Source organism: Channa argus, unplaced genomic scaffold (assembly GCF_033026475.1).
Source record: "Channa argus isolate prfri unplaced genomic scaffold, Channa argus male v1.0 Contig014, whole genome shotgun sequence".
NCBI classification, from domain to species: domain Eukaryota; kingdom Metazoa; phylum Chordata; class Actinopteri; order Anabantiformes; family Channidae; genus Channa; species Channa argus.
Genome location: NW_027125233.1, coordinates 655,832 through 680,165, shown reverse-complemented (window position 1 = coordinate 680,165; position 24,334 = coordinate 655,832). Strand labels below are relative to the sequence as shown.

At 43.4% G+C, this 24,334-nt stretch overlaps 5 pseudogenes; all 5 read right to left on the bottom strand.

Moving 5' to 3' along the window:
* Positions 1-6,134: 6,134 nt before the first annotated feature.
* On the bottom strand, positions 6,135-6,253 carry LOC137112676 (5S ribosomal RNA; annotated as a pseudogene).
* A 251-nt stretch (positions 6,254-6,504) lies between these two features.
* On the bottom strand, positions 6,505-6,623 carry LOC137112533 (5S ribosomal RNA; annotated as a pseudogene).
* An 867-nt stretch (positions 6,624-7,490) lies between these two features.
* LOC137112502 (5S ribosomal RNA) lies at positions 7,491-7,609 on the bottom strand (annotated as a pseudogene).
* An 867-nt stretch (positions 7,610-8,476) lies between these two features.
* Positions 8,477-8,595, bottom strand: LOC137112594 (5S ribosomal RNA; annotated as a pseudogene).
* An 8,840-nt stretch (positions 8,596-17,435) lies between these two features.
* LOC137112570 (5S ribosomal RNA) lies at positions 17,436-17,554 on the bottom strand (annotated as a pseudogene).
* Positions 17,555-24,334: the final 6,780 nt, after the last annotated feature.

Here is a 24,334-nt window from a genome sequence, read left to right as displayed (position 1 = left end):
GTATGTCCCTTGTCTAACCCAAAACACCACACCCAATCCCATGCCTCACCTTCCAAACCAGTCACCTTACACTTATTTCTTAATAAACTTTTTACCCAATTCCTGAATTTTTGTGTGACCGCACAGCACAACAACAAGTGATTAAAATCCTCATCCTCCATCCCGCAGACCGCACATGTTCTCACATATGTGTGCTTACTGATCTGGTGTAGGACGACAGAGACAAGCACTCTCCTGTGACGCAGTCTGAAATTTGTATTAGCTATCGCAGGGGGGAGCCATTTATCATGCATATTAGTCCAGATTGTAGAAGTGGGTCGGGTAGGGAACACATGCGACCATGAGGAGTTTGCTGTGGGCTGTTTGAATATCTTGTCAGTTAGAACCTTGTACCAAAATTTTGACTGTAAATCTTTGAAATCCCTATTTTTGAGATCACAGGAGAGTGAAAAATCAATTCTGCCATCCCCCACCAGCTCACCATCTGCTTCCTGCAACTTCTCCCTCCATTCCAGTGGGATTCTCTGACAGATATCTGTACAGAAATGTAACACCTTGGCCCATCTGATGTTCACACCTGTCCTTCTTACTTTTTTAAGGACTTCCAGAGGGTTTAAGGCCCCTGTCTGGTCCAGAACATCCCCAATTTGGTGAAACACCCCATTTAAGGCCCCCCGGCTAACCAGGAATCTCTCCCGGCCACCGAGACGCGGGTTACCAAAGATTGGTTGCTTAAGTACATCTACTTTCGAAATCAATTTGCACTCTAGATGTGGCAAGACCTGAACCCACGCCTCAGCGGCCTCCTGGAAAAGTGGGTCTGCATCTGCCACAGGCCGTGCCAGCGCACTGCTGCATAAATTGTACTCCCCACACGCACCCCTCCTCCTTATCTCTGCGTCCAAGTAGTCCTTCCAAATATAATCTGTCTTATCATATAGCCATTTTTTAAAAAGTTTCAGTCTTAAAGATATTAATTTGGTTTTCAAATCACAGAGATTCAAACCCCCTTTTGCGTATGGCCCAACTAGTGTCTTGTGAGCAATAGTGAAGGCCTTGCCTTTCCACATGAAACCGCTGATAGCGCTGCACAGCCCGGACAGTACATCGCCCGGCAGGTGACAGACCTGCATGGCATAGACCAGCCCCGGCACTATTATGGAGTTTATAATGACCACTCTTCCCTTCAGCCCAAGACCTCTCATCTTCCACAGCCCAAGCCTGGACCTACACCACGCGAGCCTCTCCTCCCAGGTTTTGCGGACGCTGACCAGCGGCTGAGGACAAATATATATCCCAAGTAGCTTGACCTCAGTCTCACCCCTTTTAAAATTCAGACCCACATCCCCTAGAGCAGACCCGGGCCCACAAATAAGGCTGGATTTCTCCCTATTAACTCGCGCTCCCGCCGCCTGCTCATATGCTTCAAGGTGCTTTAGCACCTGTTGTAAACTCTCACCATCCTTAACCATAATACTTATATCATCCGCATACTGAGCTATTTTGAACTCATTACCTTTGGGAGATGTTATCCCCTTGATAAGCGGATCGGTTATAATGGATTGTGCAAGAGGCTCTGCTACAATTGCATATAGCATAGCAGACAGCGGACATCCCTGCCTTACTGATCTCTCTAGGGGGAAAGGATCTGTTAAGAGGCCGTTACATTTCACGACACTAGTAGCCCGGCTGTACAACAACTTCACCCATTCTCGAAAAATTGGGCCGAACCCAAAAACCCCCAGACATCCAAAGAGAAACTCATGACTGACCCTGTCAAATGCCTTCTCCAAGTCAACACTGAGGTATATGCCCCCTGTCATCATTAGATTTTCAAAAGACAACTTTGTTGACAGGATGCAGTCAGCAATATCCCTCCCAGGAATACTGTAAGTCTGGGTAGGCCCAATTATCGAGCCGATCACTCCTTTGAGCCTAAAACCCAGTACCTTAGTCAGGATCTTATAGTCAGTGTTGAGCAGGCTAATTGGTCTATAGTTTGCTAGGTCAGATTTTTCCCCTTTATTTTTATACACTAGAGTGATCACTCCCCTCATGAAGGACTCTGCGCACCTGCCCTCCTCCTGTATGGCCAAAAACAGTCTGCAGAGGACAGGGGCAAGCAGGTAACTGAAATGCTGATAGAATTCAGCTTAGAGACCGTCCGAACCTGGGCTCCTTGATGTATTCAGGGCTAAGATTGCCTCTTTCACTTCTTCCAGCTGGATGTTTTCATCACACAAAGCCGCATCCTCGTGACTGAGGGAGCAGCTAATTTTCCCAAGTACTTGATTTAACTTTATCTGTGATATCTTTTGCCTACTAAACAAATTGGAATAGAAATCTTGCACGGTTTGTAAAATATCCACTGAATCAGTATGTGTGTTACCCTCCGAGTCCTTTATTTCAGAAATATATGTTTTGGTCTGTTTCCTCTTTTCCAAACCCAGAAAAAATGCAGTACAGCGCTCACCTTTCAACATATGCTGCGCTTTGCTGCGGATCATTGCACCCCCGCATTTTCTCTCATCCAGCTGTCTCAACTGCTCCCTCAGCACAAGATACGTCTCCAACGGATGTCCACACCCAGCCTCAACCAACTCAAGCTCCTTTTTCAGGCGGTCCCTCTGCTCATCCTCCTCTCTTTTCTCTCTTTGTCTTTTCTCTCTGCTCAATGCGATGCAGCGCTTCTTGATTTTTAACTTAGTGCGCTCCCACCACTCAATGATGTCAACCACAAACTCACTTTGATCACATAGAGCAGAGAGAAAAGACTCCATTTTTGCTCTAAAAAATCCATCCTCTAAGAGGCTTGAATTAAAGCACCACAAGCCCCCATTCCTCTGCACCCTGCCCTCCCCTAGAGCCACTCTCAGAGAGGCATGATCACTCCAAGTGCAAAACTCATATTTACAGTTATTTAAAACCGTAACCAAACCTGACGCTAGCAAGCACAAATCTATTCTAGATTGTTTCAGCCTGCCCAACACCACTTGCCTGCGCGAATACGCACGGGTACCGGGGTTCAGTACTCTCCATGCATCCATCAAGTCACACTCTTCCATCCATTCAAACACAGCCGACCTACTAGTGTCATTCTTAAATTTATTGTTGACACCCACATCTATCCTAGCCAGTGTCAAATTCCAGTCCCCTATCACCACCGAGCGATCATCTGTCCATCTTTTACAGCGCCTGAAAAAAACCCTCCTCTCTCCTTCCCTATTTGGCCCATATAAATTCACAATTCTATATCTCTGACTCTGTTCAATTACATCAATCACCAGTAGCCTTCCCTGATCATCCTTAGAAATTTGCAGGACACTCTCAAACAATCCAGGCTTTACAAAGATTGCTACCCCTGCAGTTTTGTCTGGGGAGAGAGAATAAAAAAGATCCCCTCTCCAAAAGCACTTTATGCTTTTTATTGTCTCAGAGGTCCACCTGCATTCCTGGACGCACAGGATGTCACACAGCATTTTCCCGCAAAGCTGTTCAATTTTCTCAAAGTTTTTAAGACCATTCAAATTTTGAGAGAGAAGCAGCATTCCCAGAAAAAAAACTAAAATCGGCCCTGTCATTTTTTGGCATATTTCTTACCTTTATTTCTATACCCTCCCTCAGTTCCACTTGGCTTACCCTGCTGTGCCCTCTTCCTGACCCGTTTTACCCATTGGACATCCATCTCTAAATCTGAGTCCACGCTACTAGCCTGGGGAGCCAGCAGGGCTACATCAGAAGTGGGTATTCGAGTGGTGGACTCTATTTCATTTTGAGAGTGAGGCTCATTCGGCTCAGGCCGTGGTGAGCCTAGCCAGCCCCCTTCAGGGCGACTCGCCGCATCCCCGCTCCAGTCCGCCAGCACATGATCCATACTGGATCCTAGCTCATCGACCCCCTCATTTCTTATGCCCTCTTGCACCAACAAGTCAGCACTCTGTGACACCACCTCATCTCCAAGCTCATTCCCACTCTCTGTCTTGCTACCCAGGGCTGGCTCCTCTGCAGGCCTGACATTACTCCACTCATCATCAGAGATGGAGTCCCGGTCTACCTCCCCTTCCCCTTCACCTGCATTATGGCAATTACATTGCTCCGCTGGGGCATGGCACGCAACACACCTGTGCACCCAGGCATCACACTCACGTGCATAATGACCCTGTTTATTGCATTTAAAGCATGTGAAATCTGGGCAATCTCTAACTATATGCCCAGGCTGTAAACACATCCTACACACTTTAACTTGATTATTATGAATAACTCTGAAGTATTCTGGCCCTGTGGCCGTCATAAATTTCGAGGAATATGGTAATGACTGCACAGTTTCATTAAATTTAACTTTTACATATCTTGTTCCGTCCGCCACGTCAGTCCCAGGCCACAACCGTCTTTTAATAGGAGAGATTGCTCTCACTCCCCACACATCCAGTTTTTCTAAAATGTCCTCATCCGCAATATAGGCAGGCAAATTCAAAAATGACACCACCAATTCATCGATAACTAAAGTTTTCACCATCACCACTGCTCTACCCACTTTAAATCCATCTAAAAGTCTTTTCTTTCCAGCTTCGCTCTTGACCGTCACCTCATATTTATTCGGCCCCGTCTCACGCAATGCAACGATGCCTCCACACACATCACGCATTGCTCTCAGCAGTTCCATTGTCTTAACTTTCTCTTCTCCCACCACCTCAGCCAATACAGTCAAGTCCCTATCATACCGCATTTCTTTCCGTGTCTCTGTCGCTCCACCCGGCTCCGATCGCGTGCTTACCCGTTCTCCCTGTTGTCTCTCATCTGCCGCCAAACAGTCATTCTCCATTCTCCGTCCAGGCCGCTCCTTTGCAATCTCCATTCTTTTCTCAATCTGCTTGACACCCTTATTCAGCGACTTCCTCGTCTCCTCCGCCAGCTCCAGCTCATTCCCTCTCCATGCGCTTTCCCCATAGACGCCAATTTTCTCCGTATCCATTCTTCTCCTTCCACTCTTTCCAGCCACTGTTAAACAGGCTTCTTCTTCTCGCATGCCTCTGCCGTTCTCCATTATGAGCAGTCTATCAGAAATCGCGCGAAAAAGAAAACCCAAAAAAGTTCAAAAACTAGAAAAACCACAAAAAATAAAGGCGCCCCCGAACGGAGAAACTCCGCCGGGGGGTTTCATAAAAATAATGAATACAAACTCAAACGCACTACACTGGATAGGCCAAACACTAATACGAAAACGAAAAATGCACGTCAAACGCGAAGCAGCTCACATACGTGTCCCTTCCTGAAAGCACACTGACTCAGAAAGACCATACCCCTGTCCTCCTCCAATCGGGCGCTTAGAGAGCGGTGTGGCCGTAAGCTGCATTTGACATCATCAACAGCTCTTAAAAACGCTGGAGAAGCAGAATGCATGACACTTGCTAAGAAGAAGATAAATGTGGCAAAGTACAAAGTACTATAACTGTACTGGTCTGTTACGCCCCTGTCTAGGGGTTCAGGGTGCAACATACAAAGATAAATTAGTATGTTCCCTCTCTGATCCCCAAACCAAAATCCAGGATCGAGATGTTCCAACAGAATGATATTTATTTTAAACGAACATTTCCCACAGAAAGTGCTAGCTAGCCCGATAGAAATAAACAAACCAAAAGACAGTCGCTAACCCTAACTCCCAAATGTGAAAACAGTCCAAAGAAAATGGTAGTTCACCCCTACAGATCTAATACTATTTACAAAATATACAATTTATAAACAAAACCACGGCACAAAACCTAACAATTCAAAAATGCTAAATAAGGTTTGGAAACCAAGAACAGCAAACAGGTGCTGCTGCCAGAAAGAGCCTCGCTAGCTGTTGGGAACCGTACTTTTAAAACTCCAGGAAGTGTAGGATGGACCAATCAGCTTCCTGTACTGCCCCCCAATCCGGCCAATCAGGCAGGGCACCTATAAGAACAACAAAATAAAAACAACACATATGGCCAGGACCGTAACATGGTCTACTAGTAATGAAGCACAATGGTTGACAAACCAATAAAGTAGCAAAACCGCAATGAAAGAACAAAATTTGATGAAAATATAGAACAATTTCTATGAATAAATTGGCAGTAACACCAGCTTGTGCTGCCCGTAAACCCAAGCAAAAAAGCTTACAGCACCTGGTATTCCCAGGCGGTCTTCCTACCAAGTACTAACAAGGCCCGGCCCTATTTGGCAGCCGAGATCGGACGAGATCGGGCGCTTCGAGAGCAGTGTGGCCGTAAGCTGCATTTGATATCATCAACAGCTCCTAAAAACGCTGGAGAAGCAGAATGCATGACACTCGCTAAGAAGAAGATAAATGTGGCAAAGTACTAAAACGGTACCGGTCTAGTAGTAAAGAAGCACGATGGTTGACAAACCAATAAAGCAGCAAAACAGCAATGAAAGAACAAAATTTGATGAAAATATAGAACAATTTCTATGAATAAATAGGCAGTAACACCAGCTTGTGCTGCCCGTAAACCCAAGCAAAAAAGCTTACAGCACCTGGTATTCCCAGGCGGTCTTCCTACCAAGTACTAACCAGGCCCGGCTCTATTTGGGTGCCGAGATCGGACGAGATCGGGCGCTTAGAGAGCGGTGTGGCCGTAAGCTGCATTTGACATCATCAACAGCTCTTAAAAACGCTGGAGAAGCAGAATGCATGACACTTGCTAAGAAGAAGATAAATGTGGCAAAGTACAAAGTACTATAACTGTACTGGTCTGTTACGCCCCTGTCTAGGGGGTCAGGGTGCAACATACAAAGATAAATTAGCATGTTCCCTCTCTGATCCCCAAACCAAAATCCAGGATCGAGATGTTCCAATGGAATGATATTTATTTTAAACGAAAGAAAGTGTCAAACAAAACATGACACTACAACTCAGGGCGAACCAAGGCCAACATAATAAACAAAATAAGCCATTTCCCACAGAAAGTGCTAGCTAGCCTGATAGAAATAAACAATCCAAAAGACAGTTGCTAACCCTAACTCCCTATTGTGAAAACAAGAGAAAACAATCAAAAGAAAATGGCAGTTCACCCCTACAGATCTAATACTATTTACAAAATATACAATTTATAAACAAAACCACGGCACAAAACCTAACAATTCAAAAATGCTAAATAAGGTTTGGAAACCAAGAACAGCAAACAGGTGCTGCTGCCAGAAAGAGCCTCGCTAGCTGTTGGGAACCGTACTTTTAAAACTCCAGGAAGTGTAGGATGGACCAATCAGCTTCCTGCACTGCCCCCCAATCCGGCCAATCAGGCAGGGCACCTATAAGAACAACAAAATAAAAACAACACATATGGCCAGGACCGTAACATGGTCTACTAGTAATGAAGCACGATGGTTGACAAACCAATAAAGTAGCAAAACAGCAATGAAAGAACAAAATTTGATGAAAATATAGAACAATTTCTATGAATAAATAGGCAGTAACACCAGCTTGTGCTGCCCGTAAACCCAAGCAAAAAAGCTTACAGCACCTGGTATTCCCAGGCGGTCTTCCTACCAAGTACTAACCAGGCCCAGCTCTATTTGGCTGCCGAGATCGGACGAGATCGGGCGCTTAGAGAGCTGTGTGGCCGTAAGCTGCATTTAACATCATCAACAGCTCTTAAAAACGCTGGAGAAGCAGAATGCATGACACTTGCTAAGAAGAAGATAAATGTGGCAAAGTACAAAGTACTATAACTGTACTGGTCTGTTACGCCCCTGTCTAGGGGGTCAGGGTGCAACATACAAAGATAAATTAGCATGTTCCCTCTCCGATCCCCAAACCAAAATCCAGGATCGAGATGTTCCAACAGAATGATATTTATTTTAAATGAAAGAAAGTGTCAAACAAAACATGACACTACAACTCAGGGCGAACCAAGGCCAACATAACAAACAAAATAAGCCATTTCCCACAGAAAGTGCTAGCTAGCCTGATAGAAATAAACAAACCAAAAGACAGTCGCTAACCCTAACTCCCTATTGTGAAAACAAGAGAAAACAATCAAAAGAAAATGGCAGTTCACCCCTACAGATCTAATACTATTTACAAAATATACAATTTATAAACAAAACCACGACACAAAACCTAATATTTCAAAAATGCTAAATAAGGTTTGGAAACCAAGAACAGCAAACAGGTGCTGCTGCCAGAAAGAGCCTCGCTAGCTGTTGGGAACCGTACTTTTAAAACTCCAGGAACTGTAGGATGGACCAATCAGCTTCCTGTACTGCCCCCCAATCCGGCCAATCAGGCAGGGCACCTATAAGAACAACAAAATAAAAACAACACATATGGCCAGGACCGTAACATGGTCTACTAGTAATGAAGCACGATGGTTGACAAACCAATAAAGTAGCAAAACAGCAATGAAAGAACAAAATTTGATGAAAATATAGAACAATTTCTATGAATAAATAGGCAGTAACACCAGCTTGTGCTGCCCGTAAACCCAAGCAAAAAAGCTTACAGCACCTGGTATTCCCAGGCTGTCTTCCTACCAAGTACTAACCAGGCCCGGCTCTATTTGGCTGCCGAGATCGGACGTGATCGGGCGCTTAGAGAGCGGTGTGGCCGTAAGCTGCATTTGACATCATCAACAGCTCTTAAAAACGCTGGAGAAGCAGAATGCATGACACTTGCTAAGAAGAAGATAAATGTTGCAAAGTACAAAGTACTATAACTGTACAGGTCTGTTACGCCCCTGTCTAGGGGGTCAGGGTGCAACATACAAAGATAAATTAGCATGTTCCCTCTCCGATCCCCAAACCAAAATCCAGGATCGAGATGTTCCAACAGAATGATATTTATTTTAAACGAAAGAAAGTGTCAAACAAAACATGACACTACAACTCAGGGCGAACCAAGGCCAACATAATAAACAAAATAAGCCATTTCCCACAGAAAGTGCTAGCTAGCCTGATAGAAATAAACAAACCAAAAGACAGTCGCTAACCAACTGTGCTGTTGACCTACAGGGTACCGGTGGAAATTGGACTACTGTTGGTCGAAGACGAAGAAGAAGAGGAGGAAGGTGTGTTCGTAGGCAAAGAGAGAAGAGGAAAGCTAAGAATGTAGGACTGACAGTAGGGACTTTGAATGTTGGTACTATGACAGGGAAGGCTAGGGAGTTGATCGACATGATGCAGAGAAGGAAGGTGGACATACTGTGTGTCCAGGAGACCAGGTGGAAAGGTAGCAAGGCTAGAAGCTTAGGAGCAGGGTTCAAGTTGTTTTACCATGGGTCAGATAGGAAGAGAAATGGAGTAGGAGTTATATTGAAAGAGGATTTTGTGAGGAATGTTCTAGAGGTGAAAAGAGTATCAGACAGGTTGATGAGTCTGAAGCTGGAAGTTGAAGGGGTGATGTTCAATGTTGTGAGTGGTTATGCCCCACAGGTAGGATGTGAGTTAGAAGAGAAGGAGAAATTCTGGAGTGAGTTAGATGAAGTGATGCAGAGCATCCCCAGAGGTGAGAGAGTTGTCATTGGTGCAGATTTCAATGGGCATGTAGGTGAAGGGAACAGAGGTGATAAGACTGTTATGGGCAGGTTTGGTGTTCAGGACAGGAACGCAGAAGGTCAGATGGTGGTTGACTTTGCAAAGAGGATGGAAATGGCTGTAGTAAACACTTTCTTTCAGAAGAGGCAGGAACATAGGGTGACGTACAAGAGCGGAGGGAGAAGCACTCAGGTAGACTACATCTTGTGTAGACGTTGTAATCTGAAAGAGATCAGTGACTGTAAAGCATTGGTAGGGGAGAGTGTAGCCAGACAACACAGGATGGTGGTGTGTAAAATGATGCTGGTGGTGAGGAAGATAAGGAGGACTAAGGCAGAGCAGCGGACAAAGTGGTGGAAGTTGAAAAAGGAAGAATGTCGTTTAGTTTTCAGGGAGGAGCTGAGACAGACTCTGGGTGGTTTAGAGGTGCTTCCAGATGACTGGACTACTACAGCTAATTTGATCAGGGAGACAGGTAGGAGGGTACTCGGTGTGTCATCTGGAAAGAGGAAAGCGGACAAGGAGACTTGGTGGTGGAACGGGGAAGTTCAGGAGTGTATACAGAGAAAGAGGTTAGCTAAGAAGAAGTGGGACACTGAGAGGACTGAAGAGAGTAGACAGGAGTACAGGGAGATACAGCGTAAGGTGAAGATAGAGGTGGCACAGGCCAAACAAAGAGCATATGGAGGACTTGTATGCTAGGTTGGACACTAAAGAGGGAGAGGTGGATTTGTACAGGTTGGCCAGACAAAGAGATAGAGATGGAAAGGATGTGCAGCAGGTTAGGGTGATTAAAGATAAGGATGGAAATGTATTGACAGGTGCCAGGAGTGTGATGGGAAGATGGAAGGAGTACTTTGAAGAGTTGATGAACGAGGAAAATGAAAGGGAACGAAGAGTAGAAGAGGTGACTGTTGTGGAGCAGGAAGTAGCAAAGATTAGTAAGAGTGAAGTGAGGAGGACATTGAAGAGGATGAAGAGTGGAAAGGCAGTTGGTCCTGATGACATACCTGTGGAGGTATGGAAGTGTCTAGGAGAGGCGGCAGTAGAGTTTTTGACTAGTTTGTTTAACAAGATCTTGGAGAGTGAGAGGATGCCAGAGGACTGGAGGAAAAGTGTACTGGTACCAATTTTTAAGAACAAGGGAGATGTGCAGAGCTGTGGCAACTACAGAGGAATAAAGCTGATGAGTCACACAATGAAGTTATGGGAAAGAGTAGTGGAAGCTCGGCTAAGGGCAGAGGTGAGTATTTGTGAGCAGCAATATGGTTTCATGCCTAGAAAGAGTACAACAGATGCAGTATTTGCTTTGAGGACGCTGATGGAGAAGTACAGAGAGGGTCATAGGGAGTTGCATTGTGTCTGCGTAGATTTAGAGAAAGCGTATGACAGGGTGCCGAGAGAGGAGCTGTGGTATTGTATGAGGACGTCTGGAGTGTCAGAGGTATGTTAGAGTGGTGCAGGACATGTATGAGAGCTGTAAGACAGTGGTGAGGTGCTGTAGGTGTGACAGAGGAGTTCAAGGTGGAGGTGGGTCTGCATCAAGGATCGGCTTTGAGCCCCTTCTTGTTTGCTCTGGTGATGGACAGACTGACAGATGAGATTAGACAAGAATCTCCCTGGACTATGATGTTTGCAGATGACATTGTTATTTGTAGTGAGAGCAGGGAGCAGGTGGAGGAAAATCTAGAGTGGTGGAGGTCTGCTCTGGAAAACAGAGGAATGAAGCTTAGCCGCAGCAAGACAGAATGGAGTGGTGGAGAAAAGTGTCAGGTGTGTTGTGTGATAAAAGAGTCTCAGCGAGAATGAAAGGAAAGGTGTTCAAGACGGTGGTGAGACCAGCAATGTTGTTCGGCTTAGAGACAGTGGCACTGAAGAAAAGACAGGAGGCAGAGCTGGAGGTAGCAGAGCTTAAGATGTTGAGGTTCTCTTTGGGAGTGACGAGGATGGACAGGATCAGGAGTGAGTACATCAGAGGGACAGCTCATGTTAGATGTTTTGGAGATAAAGTCAGAGAGGCCAGATTGAGGTGGTTTGGACATGTTCAGAGGAGAAACTGTGAATATATCGGTAGAAGGATGCTGAGGTTGGAGCTGCCAGGCAGGAGGTCTAGAGGAAGACCAAAGAGGAGATTTATGGATGTAGTGAGGGAGGACATGAAGTTAGTTGGTGTGAGAGAAGAGGATGTAGAGGACAGAGTTAGATGGAGGCACATGATTCGCTGTGGCGACCCCTGAAAGGGAGCAGCCGAAAGGAAAAGAAGAAGAAGGCCGAATCAACAAATATGCTTGTTTCTGCCAAATGCAGCAAAATACTGAAAGGAAAGTGGGTTTGCTTTCATATTTGACCTAGAACAACTCAGTTCATCATGGAAATATCATCGCAACATCTTTTATGTAGCCAGATAATCAAGAGTGTAAGTTTTTATGCGCTTAAAAGCATTTTCAGGCCGAATGAGCTGATTTCTGCCAATTGCAGGAAAATACTGAAAGGAAAGTGGGTTTGCCTTCATTTTTGACCCAGAAAAACTCAGTTCAGCATGGAAATATCATTGCTACAGCTTTTATTTAGCCAGAAATCAAGAGTGGAAGTTTTTATGCGCTTAAAAGCATTTTCAGGCCGAATTAGCAAATATGCTTGTTTCTGCCAAATGCAGCAAAATACTGAAAGGAAAGTGGGTTTGCTTTCATATTTGACCTAGAACAACTCAGTTCATCATGGAAATATCATCGCAACATCTTTTATGTAGCCAGAAATCAAGAGTGTAAGTTTTTATGCGCTTAAAAGCATTTTCAGGCCGAATGAGCAAATATGCTTGTTTCTGCCAAATGCAGCAAAATACTGAAAGGAAAGTGGGTTTGCCTTCATATTTGACCCAGAACAACTCAGTTCAGCATCGCAATATCATAGCAACAGCTTTTATTTAGCCAGAAATCAAGAGTGTACGTTTTTATGCGCTTAAAAGCATTTTCAGGCCAAATGAGCTGATTTCTGCCAATTGCAGCAAAATACTGAAAGGAAAGTGGGTTTGCCTTAATATTTGACCCAGAACAACTCAGTTCAGCATGGAAATATCATTGCAACAGCTTTTATTTAGCCAGAAATCAAGAGTGTAAGTTTTTATGCGCTTAAAAGCATTTTCAGGCCGAATGAGCAAATATGCTTGTTTCTGCCAAATGCAGCAAAATACTGAAAGGAAAGTGGGTTTACCTTCATATTTGAGCCAGAACAACTCAGTTCAGCATGGAAATATCATTGCAAAAGCTTTTATTTATTCAGAAATCAAGAGTGTACGTTTTTATGCGCTTAAAAGCATTTTCAGGCCGAATGAGCAAATATGCTTGTTTCTGCCAAATGCAGCAAAATACTGAAAGGAAAGTGGGTTTGCCTTCATATTTGACCCAGAACAACTCAGTTCAGCATCGCAATATCATAGCAACAGCTTTTATTTAGCCAGAAATCAAGAGTGTACGTTTTTATGCGCTTAAAAGCATTGTCAGGCCGAATGAGCTGATTTCTGCCAATTGCAGCAAAATACTGAAAGGAAAGTGGGTTTGCCTTCATATTTGAGCCAGAACAACTCAGTTCAGCATGGAAATATCATTGCAACAGCTTTTATTTAGCCAGAAATCAAGAGTGTAAGTTTTTATGCGCTTAAAAGCATTTTCAGGCCGAATGAGCAAATATGCCTGTTTCTGCCAAATGCAGCAAAATACTGAAAGGAAAGTGGGTTTGCCTTTATTTTTGACCCAGAACAACTCAGTTCAGCATGGAAATATCATGCAACAGCTTTTATTTATTCAGAAATTAAGAGTGTAAGTTTTTATGCGCTTAAAAGCATTTTCAGGCCGAATGAGCTGATTTCTGCCAATTGCAGGAAAATACTGAAAGGAAAGTGGGTTTGCCTTCATTTTTGACCCAGAACAACTCAGTTCAGCATGGAAATATCTTTGCTACAGCTTTTATTTAGCCAGAAATCAAGAGTATAAGTTTTTATGCGCTTAAAAGCACTTTCAGGCCGAATGAGCTGACTTCTGCCAATTGCAGCAAAATACTGAAAGGAAAGTGGGTTTGCATTCATATTTGACCCAGAACAACTCAGTTCAGCATAGAAATATCATGCAACAGCTTTTATTTATTCAGAAATCAAGAGTGTACGTTTTTATGCGCTTAAAAGCATTTTCAGGCCTAATGAGCAAATATGCTTGTTTCTGCCAAATGCAGCAAAATACTGAAAGGAAAGTGGGTTTGCCTTAATATTTGACCCAGAACAACTCAGTTCAGCATGGAAATATCATTGCAACAGCTTTTATTTAGCCAGAAATCAAGAGTGTAAGTTTTTATGTGCTTAAAAGCATTTTCAGGCCGAATGAGCTTGTTTCTGACAAATGCAGCAAAATACTGAAAGGAAAGTGGGTTTGCCTTCATATTTGACCCAGAACAACTCAGTTCAGCATGGAAATATCATCGCAACATCTTTTATGTAGCCAGAAATCAAGAGTGTAAGTTTTTATGTGCTTAAAAGCATTTTCAGGCCGAATGAGCAAATATGCTTGTTTCTGCCAAATGCAGCAAAATACTGAAAGGAAAGTGGGTTTGCCTTCATATTTGACCCAGAACAACTCAGTTCAGCATGGAAATATCATTGCTACAGCTTTTATTTAGCCAGAAATCAAAAGTGTAAGTTTTTATGTGCTTAAAAGCATCTTCAGGCCGAATGAGCTGATTTCTGCCAATTGCAGCAAAACACTCAAAGGAAAGTGGGTTTGCCTTCATATTTGAGCCAGAACAACTCAGTTCAGCATGGAAATATCATTGCAACATATTTTATGTAGCCAGAAATCAAGAGTGGAAGTGTTTATGCGCTTAAAAGCATTTTCAGGCCGAATGTGCAAATATGCTTGTTTCTGCCAAATGCAGCAAAATACTAAAAGGAAAGTGGGTTCGCCTTCATATTTGACCGCGAACAACTCAGTTCAGCATGGAAATATCATTGCAACAGGTTTTATTTAGCCAGAAATCAAGAGTGTAAGATTTTATGCGCTTAAAAGCATTTTCAGGCCTAATGAGCAAATATGCTTGTTTCTGCCAAATGTAGCAAATTACTGAAAGGAAAGTGGGTTTGCCTTCATATTTGACCCAGAACAACTCAGTTCAGCATGGAAATATCATTGCTACAGCTTTTATTTAGCCAGAAATCAAGAGTGTACGTTTTTATGCGCTTAAAAGCATTTTCAGGCCGAATGAGCTGATTTCTGCCAATTGCAGCAAAATACTGAAAGGAAAGTGGGTTTGGCTTTATATTTGACACAGAACAACTCAGTTCATCATGGAAATATCATTGCAACAGCTTTTATTTAGCCAGAAATCAAGAGTGTAAGTTTTTATGCGCTTAAAAGCATTTTCAGGCCGAATGAGCTGATTTCTGCCAATTGCAGCAAAATACTGAAAGGAAAGTGGGTTTGCCTTCATATTTGACGCAGAACAACTCAGTTCAGCATGGAAATATCATTGCAACAGCTTTTATTTAGCCAGAAATCAAGAGTGTAAGTTTTTATGCGCTTAAAAGCATTTTCAGGCCGAATGAGCTGATTTCTGCCAATTGCAGGAAAATACTGAAAGGAAAGTGGGTTTGCCTTCATTTTTGACCCAGAACAACTCAGTTCAGCATGGAAATATCATTGCTACAGCTTTTATTTAGCCAGAAATCAAGAGTGTAAGTTTTTATGCGCTTAAAAGCATTTTCAGGCCGAATGGCAAATATGCTTGTTTCTGCCAAATGCAGCAAAATACTGAAAGGAAAGTGGGTTTGCCTTCATATTTGACACAGAACAACTCAGTTCATCATGGAAATATCATTGCAACAGCTTTTATTTAACCAGAAATCAAGAGTGTAAGTTTTTATGCGCTTAAAAGCATTTTCAGGCCGAATGAGCTGATTTCTGCCAATTGCAGCAAAATACTGAAAGGAAAGTGGGTTTACCTTCATATTTGACCCAGAACAACTCAGTTCAGCATCGCAATATCATAACAACAGCTTTTACTTAGCCAGAAATCAAGAGTGTAAGTTTTTATGCGCTTAAAATAATTTTCTGGCCGAATGAGCAAATATGATTGTTTCTGCCAAATGCAGCAAAATACTCAAAGGAAAGTGGGTTTGCCTTCATATTTGACCCAGAACAACTCAGTTCAGCATGGAAATATCATTGCTACAGCTTTTATTTAGCCAGAAATCAAGAGTGTAAGTTTTTATGCGCTTAAAAGCAAATTCAGGCCTAATTAGCAAATATGCTTGTTTCTGCCAAATGCAGCAAAATACTGAAAGGAAAGTGGGTTTGCCTTTATTTTTGACCCAGAACAACTCAGTTCAGCATGGAAATATCATTGCTACAGCTTTTATTTAGCCAGAAATCAAAAGTGTAAGTTTTTATGTGCTTAAAAGCATTTTCAGGCCGAATGAGCTGATTTCTGCCAATTGCAGCAAAACACTGAAAGGAAAGTGGGTTTGCCTTTATTTTTGACCCAGAACAACTCAGTTCAGCATGGAAATATCATTGCTACAGCTTTTATTTAGCCAGAAATCAAAAGTGTAAGTTTTTATGTGCTTAAAAGCATTTTCAGGCCGAATGAGCTGATTTCTGCCAATTGCAGCAAAATGTCAGGATCTTGTTGCACTTCCTGTCCCTGGACTTTTATTTTGTGGCCCCTTCTCCTTACTTCCTGTCCTTGGTTCTTTTCCCCAGCTTTGCCCTCGTTGTCCCTCATTGTTTGCACCTGTTCCACCCTCTATTTAAATTCAGTCTTCCCTTCACTCCCCTGCCAGATCCTCGTCATTGTTAATGTGGTCTCTGCTATTGTGGTCACTGTCTTCATCGCGGGCATCATTGTTGTCATTAATACCCTCACCAACTCCACAGTAGACTCTGGACTTTTGGTAAAGCCTGAAACTTACGTTCCTCGAACTCTTGGGAAATCTGGACTCCTCCATCTTGGACTTTGGTATCCTGGACTCTGTTTCCTGTGTGGTTTTGGTCTGAGGTTTTGCCTTTTGTTTAATTCAGTATTTTGGTCTAGTCCATAGTTTTTCTCCGCTTGTTTTATCCGGGTTTCTTTCATGTTTAGGTTTGCCGGTGCCTTATGTTGAGTTTGTTTGTGACTGCCTGCCTTTAGTCCTTGTATTAATGTGCTCTTGTGGTTTAACGTTTATCTGTGCCTGATTTACCCAGTAGCCTCTGTTAGTTCTTTCTTCTTCTTTCTCTAACTTGTCCCCTGAGCCCGAGCTGTGTTTATTTCTGGTAATTCGGTTCCCCTCTTGTTTTCAAGTTAACTCCTTTCGTGTGCTGGTCCTGTTAATCTTTTACATCTCTTTCAATAAAAGCCCCTTATTTTGCAAACCCTCGCTCTGTCTCTTCTCTTGGGTCCATCCCTTAACCTAAACGTGACACAAAATACTGAAAGGAAAGTGGGTTTGCCTTCATATTTGACCCAGAACAACTCAGTTCATCATGGAAATATCATTGCTACAGCTTTTATTTAGCCAGAAATCAAGAGTGTAAGTTTTTATGCGCTTAAAAGCATTTTCAAGCCGAATGAGCACATATGATTGTTTCTGCTAAATGCAGCAAAATACTGAAAGGAAAGTGGGTTTGCCTTCATATTTGAGCCAGAACAACTCAGTTCAGCATGGAAATATCATTGCAACAGCTGGAGAAGTGGAAAGCATGACACTCGCTAAGAAGAAGATAAATGTGGCAAAGTACTAAAACGGTACTGGTCTAGTAGTAAAGAAGCACGATGGTTGACAAACCAATAAAGTAGCAAAACAGCAATGAAAGAACAAAATTGGATGAAAATATAGAACAATTTCTATGAATAAATAGGCAGTAGCACCAGCTTGTGCTGCCTGTAAACCCAAGCAAAAAAGCTTACAGCACCTGGAATTCCCAGGCGGTCTTCCTACCAAGTACTAACCAGGCCCGGCTCTATTTGGCTGCCGTGATCGGACGAGATCGGGCGCTTAGAGAGCGGTGTGGCCGTAAGCTGCATTTGACATCATCAACAGCTCTTAAAAACGCTGGAGAAGCAGAATGCATGACACTTGCTAAGAAGAAAATAAATGTGGCAAAGTACTATAACTGTACTGGTCTGTTACGCCCTTGTCTAGGGGGTCAGGGTGCAACATACAAAGATAAATTAGCATGTTCCCTCTCCGATCCCCAAACCAAAATCCAGGATCGAGATGTTCCAACAGACTGATATTTATTTTAAACGAAAGAAAGTGTCAAACAAAACATGACACTACAACTCAGGGCGAACCAAGGCCAACATAATAAACAAAATAATCCATTTCCCACAGAAAGTGCTAGCTAGCCTGATAGAAATAAACAAACCAAAAGACAGTCGCTAACCCTAACTCCCTAATGTGAAAACAGTCCAAAGAAAAAGGCAGTTCACCCCTACAGATTTAATACTATTGACAAAATATACAATTTATAAACAAAACCACAGCACAAAACCTAACCATTCAAAAATGCTAAATAAGGTTTGGAAACCAAGAACAGCAAACAGGTGCTGTTGCCAGAAAGAGCCTCGCTAGCTGTTGGGAACCGTACTTTTAAAACTCCAGGAAGTGTAGGATGCACCAATCAGCTTCCTGCACTGCCCCCCAATCTGGCCAATCAGGCAGGGCACCTATAAGAACAACTAAATAAAAACAACACATATGGCCAGGACTGTAACATGGTCTACTAGTAATGAAGCACGATGATTGACAAACCAATAAAGTAGCAAAACAGCAATGAAAAAACAAAATTTGATGAAAATATAGAACAATTTCTATGAATAAATAGGCAGTAACACCAGCTTGTGCTGCCCGTAAACCCAAGCAAAAAAGCTTACAGCACCTGGTATTCCCAGGCGGTTTTCCTACCAAGTACTAACAAGGCCCGGCCCTATTTTCTGCCGAGATCGGCCGAGATCGGGCGCTTCTTTTTTTTTTTTTTTTTTATCTTTTTATTATCAAAAATACACTTTACAAAAAGAAATTAGGTATATACAGAGATAAGTAAACAAAACATTACATCCATAGGCCTTTCAACTAAATTAAACAACTTAAAGCAAGATCTATTTCTCTAATGTAAATACATATATTTATAAATATAGGGGGATAACCATAACCACACATTGTAAACCTGTCATATATCTATCTATCTATATATATCTATATATATATAGATCTATATATCTATATATATATATAGATCTATATATATACACCCATACTTTTACACACATATACCTCTCTATATACATCCATATCTATATATATACATATATACATACAAACATATATACAAACACACACACACATACATTATACACATATACATTCATATACACATACACATACCCATATATATATATATATTTATATATATATAAATATATATACACACACACATACATACATACAAATACATATACAATAATAGGTCAATAAAATTCACCCAAAATCAAAGTGCAATCTACCCTCCCCATCTAACACACATAAATCATTTTTTACCCCCCATTTAATGAGAAACCCCTCATTATCAACCGAAAACAGAATACTCAAATAATGTGACACCATATTTTGAAAAATCAACACCCTCTTCATCTTTTTCCCTTCATACAATGCATAATTCCTGGCTATATACACAACATGACGAGCTACACTCAACAAGAAATTCACTAACCCCACATTTATTTTTGTATGTCCCTTGTCTAACCCAAAACACCACACCCAATCCCATGCCTCACCTTCCAAACCAGTCACCTTACACTTATTTCTTAATAAACTTTTTACCCAATTCCTGAATTTTTGTGTGACCGCACAGCACAACAACAAGTGATTAAAATCCTCATCCTCCATCCCGCAGACCGCACATGTTCTCACATATGTGTGCTTACTGATCTGGTGTAGGACGACAGAGACAAGCACTCTCCTGTGACGCAGTCTGAAATTTGTATTAGCTATCGCAGGGGGGAGCCATTTATCATGCATATTAGTCCAGATTGTAGAAGTGGGTCGGGTAGGGAACACATGCGACCATGAGGAGTTTGCTGTGGGCTGTTTGAATATCTTGTCAGTTAGAACCTTGTACCAAAATTTTGACTGTAAATCTTTGAAATCCCTATTTTTGAGATCACAGGAGAGTGAAAAATCAATTCTGCCATCCCCCACCAGCTCACCATCTGCTTCCTGCAACTTCTCCCTCCATTCCAGTGGCATTCTCTGACAGATATCTGTACAGAAATGTAACACCTTGGCCCATCTGATGTTCACACCTGTCCTTCTTACTTTTTTAAGGACTTCCAGAGGGTTTAAGGCCCCTGTCTGGTCCAGAACATCCCCAATTTGGTGAAACACCCCATTTAAGGCCCCCCGGCTAACCAGGAATCTCTCCCGGCCACCGAGACGCGGGTTACCAAAGATTGGTTGCTTAAGTACATCTACTTTCGAAATCAATTTGCACTCTAGATGTGGCAAGACCTGAACCCACGCCTCAGCGGCCTCCTGGAAAAGTGGGTCTGCATCTGCCACAGGCCGTGCCAGCGCACTGCTGCATAAATTGTACTCCCCACACGCACCCCTCCTCCTTATCTCTGCGTCCAAGTAGTCCTTCCAAATATAATCTGTCTTATCATATAGCCATTTTTTAAAAAGTTTCAGTCTTAAAGATATTAATTTGGTTTTCAAATCACAGAGATTCAAACCCCCTTTTGCGTATGGCCCAACTAGTGTCTTGTGAGCAATAGTGAAGGCCTTGCCTTTCCACAAGAAACCGCTGATAGCGCTGCACAGCCCGGACAGTACATCGCCCGGCAGGTGACAGACCTGCATGGCATAGACCAGCCCCGGCACTATTATGGAGTTTATAATGACCACTCTTCCCTTCAGCCCAAGACCTCTCATCTTCCACAGCCCAAGCCTGGACCTACACCACGCGAGCCTCTCCTCCCAGGTTTTGCGGACGCTGACCAGCGGCTGAGGACAAATATATATCCCAAGTAGCTTGACCTCAGTCTCACCCCTTTTAAAATTCAGACCCACATCCCCTAGAGCAGACCCGGGCCCACAAATAAGGCTGGATTTCTCCCTATTAACTCGCGCTCCCGCCGCCTGCTCATATGCTTCAAGGTGCTTTAGCACCTGTTGTAAACTCTCACCATCCTTAACCATAATACTTATATCATCCGCATACTGAGCTATTTTGAACTCATTACCTTTGGGAGATGTTATCCCCTTGATAAGCGGATCGGTTATAATGGATTGTGCAAGAGGCTCTGCTACAATTGCATATAGCATAGCAGACAGCGGACATCCCTGCCTTACTGATCTCTCTAGGGGGAAAGGATCTGTTAAGAGGCCGTTACATTTCACGACACTAGTAGCCCGGCTGTACAACAACTTCACCCATTCTCGAAAAATTGGGCCGAACCCAAAAACCCCCAGACATCCAAAGAGAAACTCATGACTGACCCTGTCAAATGCCTTCTCCAAGTCAACACTGAGGTATATGCCCCCTGTCATCATTAGATTTTCAAAAGACAACTTTGTTGACAGGATGCAGTCAGCAATATCCCTCCCAGGAATACTGTAAGTCTGGGTAGGCCCAATTATCGAGCCGATCACTCCTTTGAGCCTAAAACCCAGTACCTTAGTCAGGATCTTATAGTCAGTGTTGAGCAGGCTAATTGGTCTATAGTTTGCTAGGTCAGATTTTTCCCCTTTATTTTTATACACTAGAGTGATCACTCCCCTCATGAAGGACTCTGCGCACCTGCCCTCCTCCTGTATGGCCAAAAACAGTCTGCAGAGGACAGGGGCAAGCAGGTAACTGAAATGCTGATAGAATTCAGCTTAGAGACCGTCCGAACCTGGGCTCCTTGATGTATTCAGGGCTAAGATTGCCTCTTTCACTTCTTCCAGCTGGATGTTTTCATCACACAAAGCCGCATCCTCGTGACTGAGGGAGCAGCTAATTTTCCCAAGTACTTGATTTAACTTTATCTGTGATATCTTTTGCCTACTAAACAAATTGGAATAGAAATCTTGCACGGTTTGTAAAATATCCACTGAATCAGTATGTGTGTTACCCTCCGAGTCCTTTATTTCAGAAATATATGTTTTGGTCTGTTTCCTCTTTTCCAAACCCAGAAAAAATGCAGTACAGCGCTCACCTTTCAACATATGCTGCGCTTTGCTGCGGATCATTGCACCCCCGCATTTTCTCTCATCCAGCTGTCTCAACTGCTCCCTCAGCACAAGATACGTCTCCAACGGATGTCCACACCCAGCCTCAACCAACTCAAGCTCCTTTTTCAGGCGGTCCCTCTGCTCATCCTCCTCTCTTTTCTCTCTTTGTCTTTTCTCTCTGCTCAATGCGATGCAGCGCTTCTTGATTTTTAACTTAGTGCGCTCCCACCACTCAATGATGTCAACCACAAACTCACTTTGATCACATAGAGCAGAGAGAAAAGACTCCATTTTTGCTCTAAAAAATCCATCCTCTAAGAGGCTTGAATTAAAGCACCACAAGCCCCCATTCCTCTGCACCCTGCCCTCCCCTAGAGCCACTCTCAGAGAGGCATGATCACTCCAAGTGCAAAACTCATATTTACAGTTATTTAAAACCGTAACCAAACCTGACGCTAGCAAGCACAAATCTATTCTAGATTGTTTCAGCCTGCCCAACACCACTTGCCTGCGCGAATACGCACGGGTACCGGGGTTCAGTACTCTCCATGCATCCATCAAGTCACACTCTTCCATCCATTCAAACACAGCCGACCTACTAGTGTCATTCTTAAATTTATTGTTGACACCCACATCTATCCTAGCCAGTGTCAAATTCCAGTCCCCTATCACCACCGAGCGATCATCTGTCCATCTTTTACAGCGCCTGAAAAAAACCCTCCTCTCTCCTTCCCTATTTGGCCCATATAAATTCACAATTCTATATCTCTGACTCTGTTCAATTACATCAATCACCAGTAGCCTTCCCTGATCATCCTTAGAAATTTGCAGGACACTCTCAAACAATCCAGGCTTTACAAAGATTGCTACCCCTGCAGTTTTGTCTGGGGAGAGAGAATAAAAAAGATCCCCTCTCCAAAAGCACTTTATGCTTTTTATTGTCTCAGAGGTCCACCTGCATTCCTGGACGCACAGGATGTCACACAGCATTTTCCCGCAAAGCTGTTCAATTTTCTCAAAGTTTTTAAGACCATTCAAATTTTGAGAGAGAAGCAGCATTCCCAGAAAAAAAACTAAAATCGGCCCTGTCATTTTTTGGCATATTTCTTACCTTTATTTCTATACCCTCCCTCAGTTCCACTTGGCTTACCCTGCTGTGCCCTCTTCCTGACCCGTTTTACCCATTGGACATCCATCTCTAAATCTGAGTCCACGCTACTAGCCTGGGGAGCCAGCAGGGCTACATCAGAAGTGGGTATTCGAGTGGTGGACTCTATTTCATTTTGAGAGTGAGGCTCATTCGGCTCAGGCCGTGGTGAGCCTAGCCAGCCCCCTTCAGGGCGACTCGCCGCATCCCCGCTCCAGTCCGCCAGCACATGATCCATACTGGATCCTAGCTCATCGACCCCCTCATTTCTTATGCCCTCTTGCACCAACAAGTCAGCACTCTGTGACACCACCTCATCTCCAAGCTCATTCCCACTCTCTGTCTTGCTACCCAGGGCTGGCTCCTCTGCAGGCCTGACATTACTCCACTCATCATCAGAGATGGAGTCCCGGTCTACCTCCCCTTCCCCTTCACCTGCATTATGGCAATTACATTGCTCCGCTGGGGCATGGCACGCAACACACCTGTGCACCCAGGCATCACACTCACGTGCATAATGACCCTGTTTATTGCATTTAAAGCATGTGAAATCTGGGCAATCTCTAACTATATGCCCAGGCTGTAAACACATCCTACACACTTTAACTTGATTATTATGAATAACTCTGAAGTATTCTGGCCCTGTGGCCGTCATAAATTTCGAGGAATATGGTAATGACTGCACAGTTTCATTAAATTTAACTTTTACATATCTTGTTCCGTCCGCCACGTCAGTCCCAGGCCACAACCGTCTTTTAATAGGAGAGATTGCTCTCACTCCCCACACATCCAGTTTTTCTAAAATGTCCTCATCCGCAATATAGGCAGGCAAATTCAAAAATGACACCACCAATTCATCGATAACTAAAGTTTTCACCATCACCACTGCTCTACCCACTTTAAATCCATCTAAAAGTCTTTTCTTTCCAGCTTCGCTCTTGACCGTCACCTCATATTTATTCGGCCCCGTCTCACGCAATGCAACGATGCCTCCACACACATCACGCATTGCTCTCAGCAGTTCCATTGTCTTAACTTTCTCTTCTCCCACCACCTCAGCCAATACAGTCAAGTCCCTATCATACCGCATTTCTTTCCGTGTCTCTGTCGCTCCACCCGGCTCCGATCGCGTGCTTACCCGTTCTCCCTGTTGTCTCTCATCTGCCGCCAAACAGTCATTCTCCATTCTCCGTCCAGGCCGCTCCTTTGCAATCTCCATTCTTTTCTCAATCTGCTTGACACCCTTATTCAGCGACTTCCTCGTCTCCTCCGCCAGCTCCAGCTCATTCCCTCTCCATGCGCTTTCCCCATAGACGCCAATTTTCTCCGTATCCATTCTTCTCCTTCCACTCTTTCCAGCCACTGTTAAACAGGCTTCTTCTTCTCGCATGCCTCTGCCGTTCTCCATTATGAGCAGTCTATCAGAAATCGCGCGA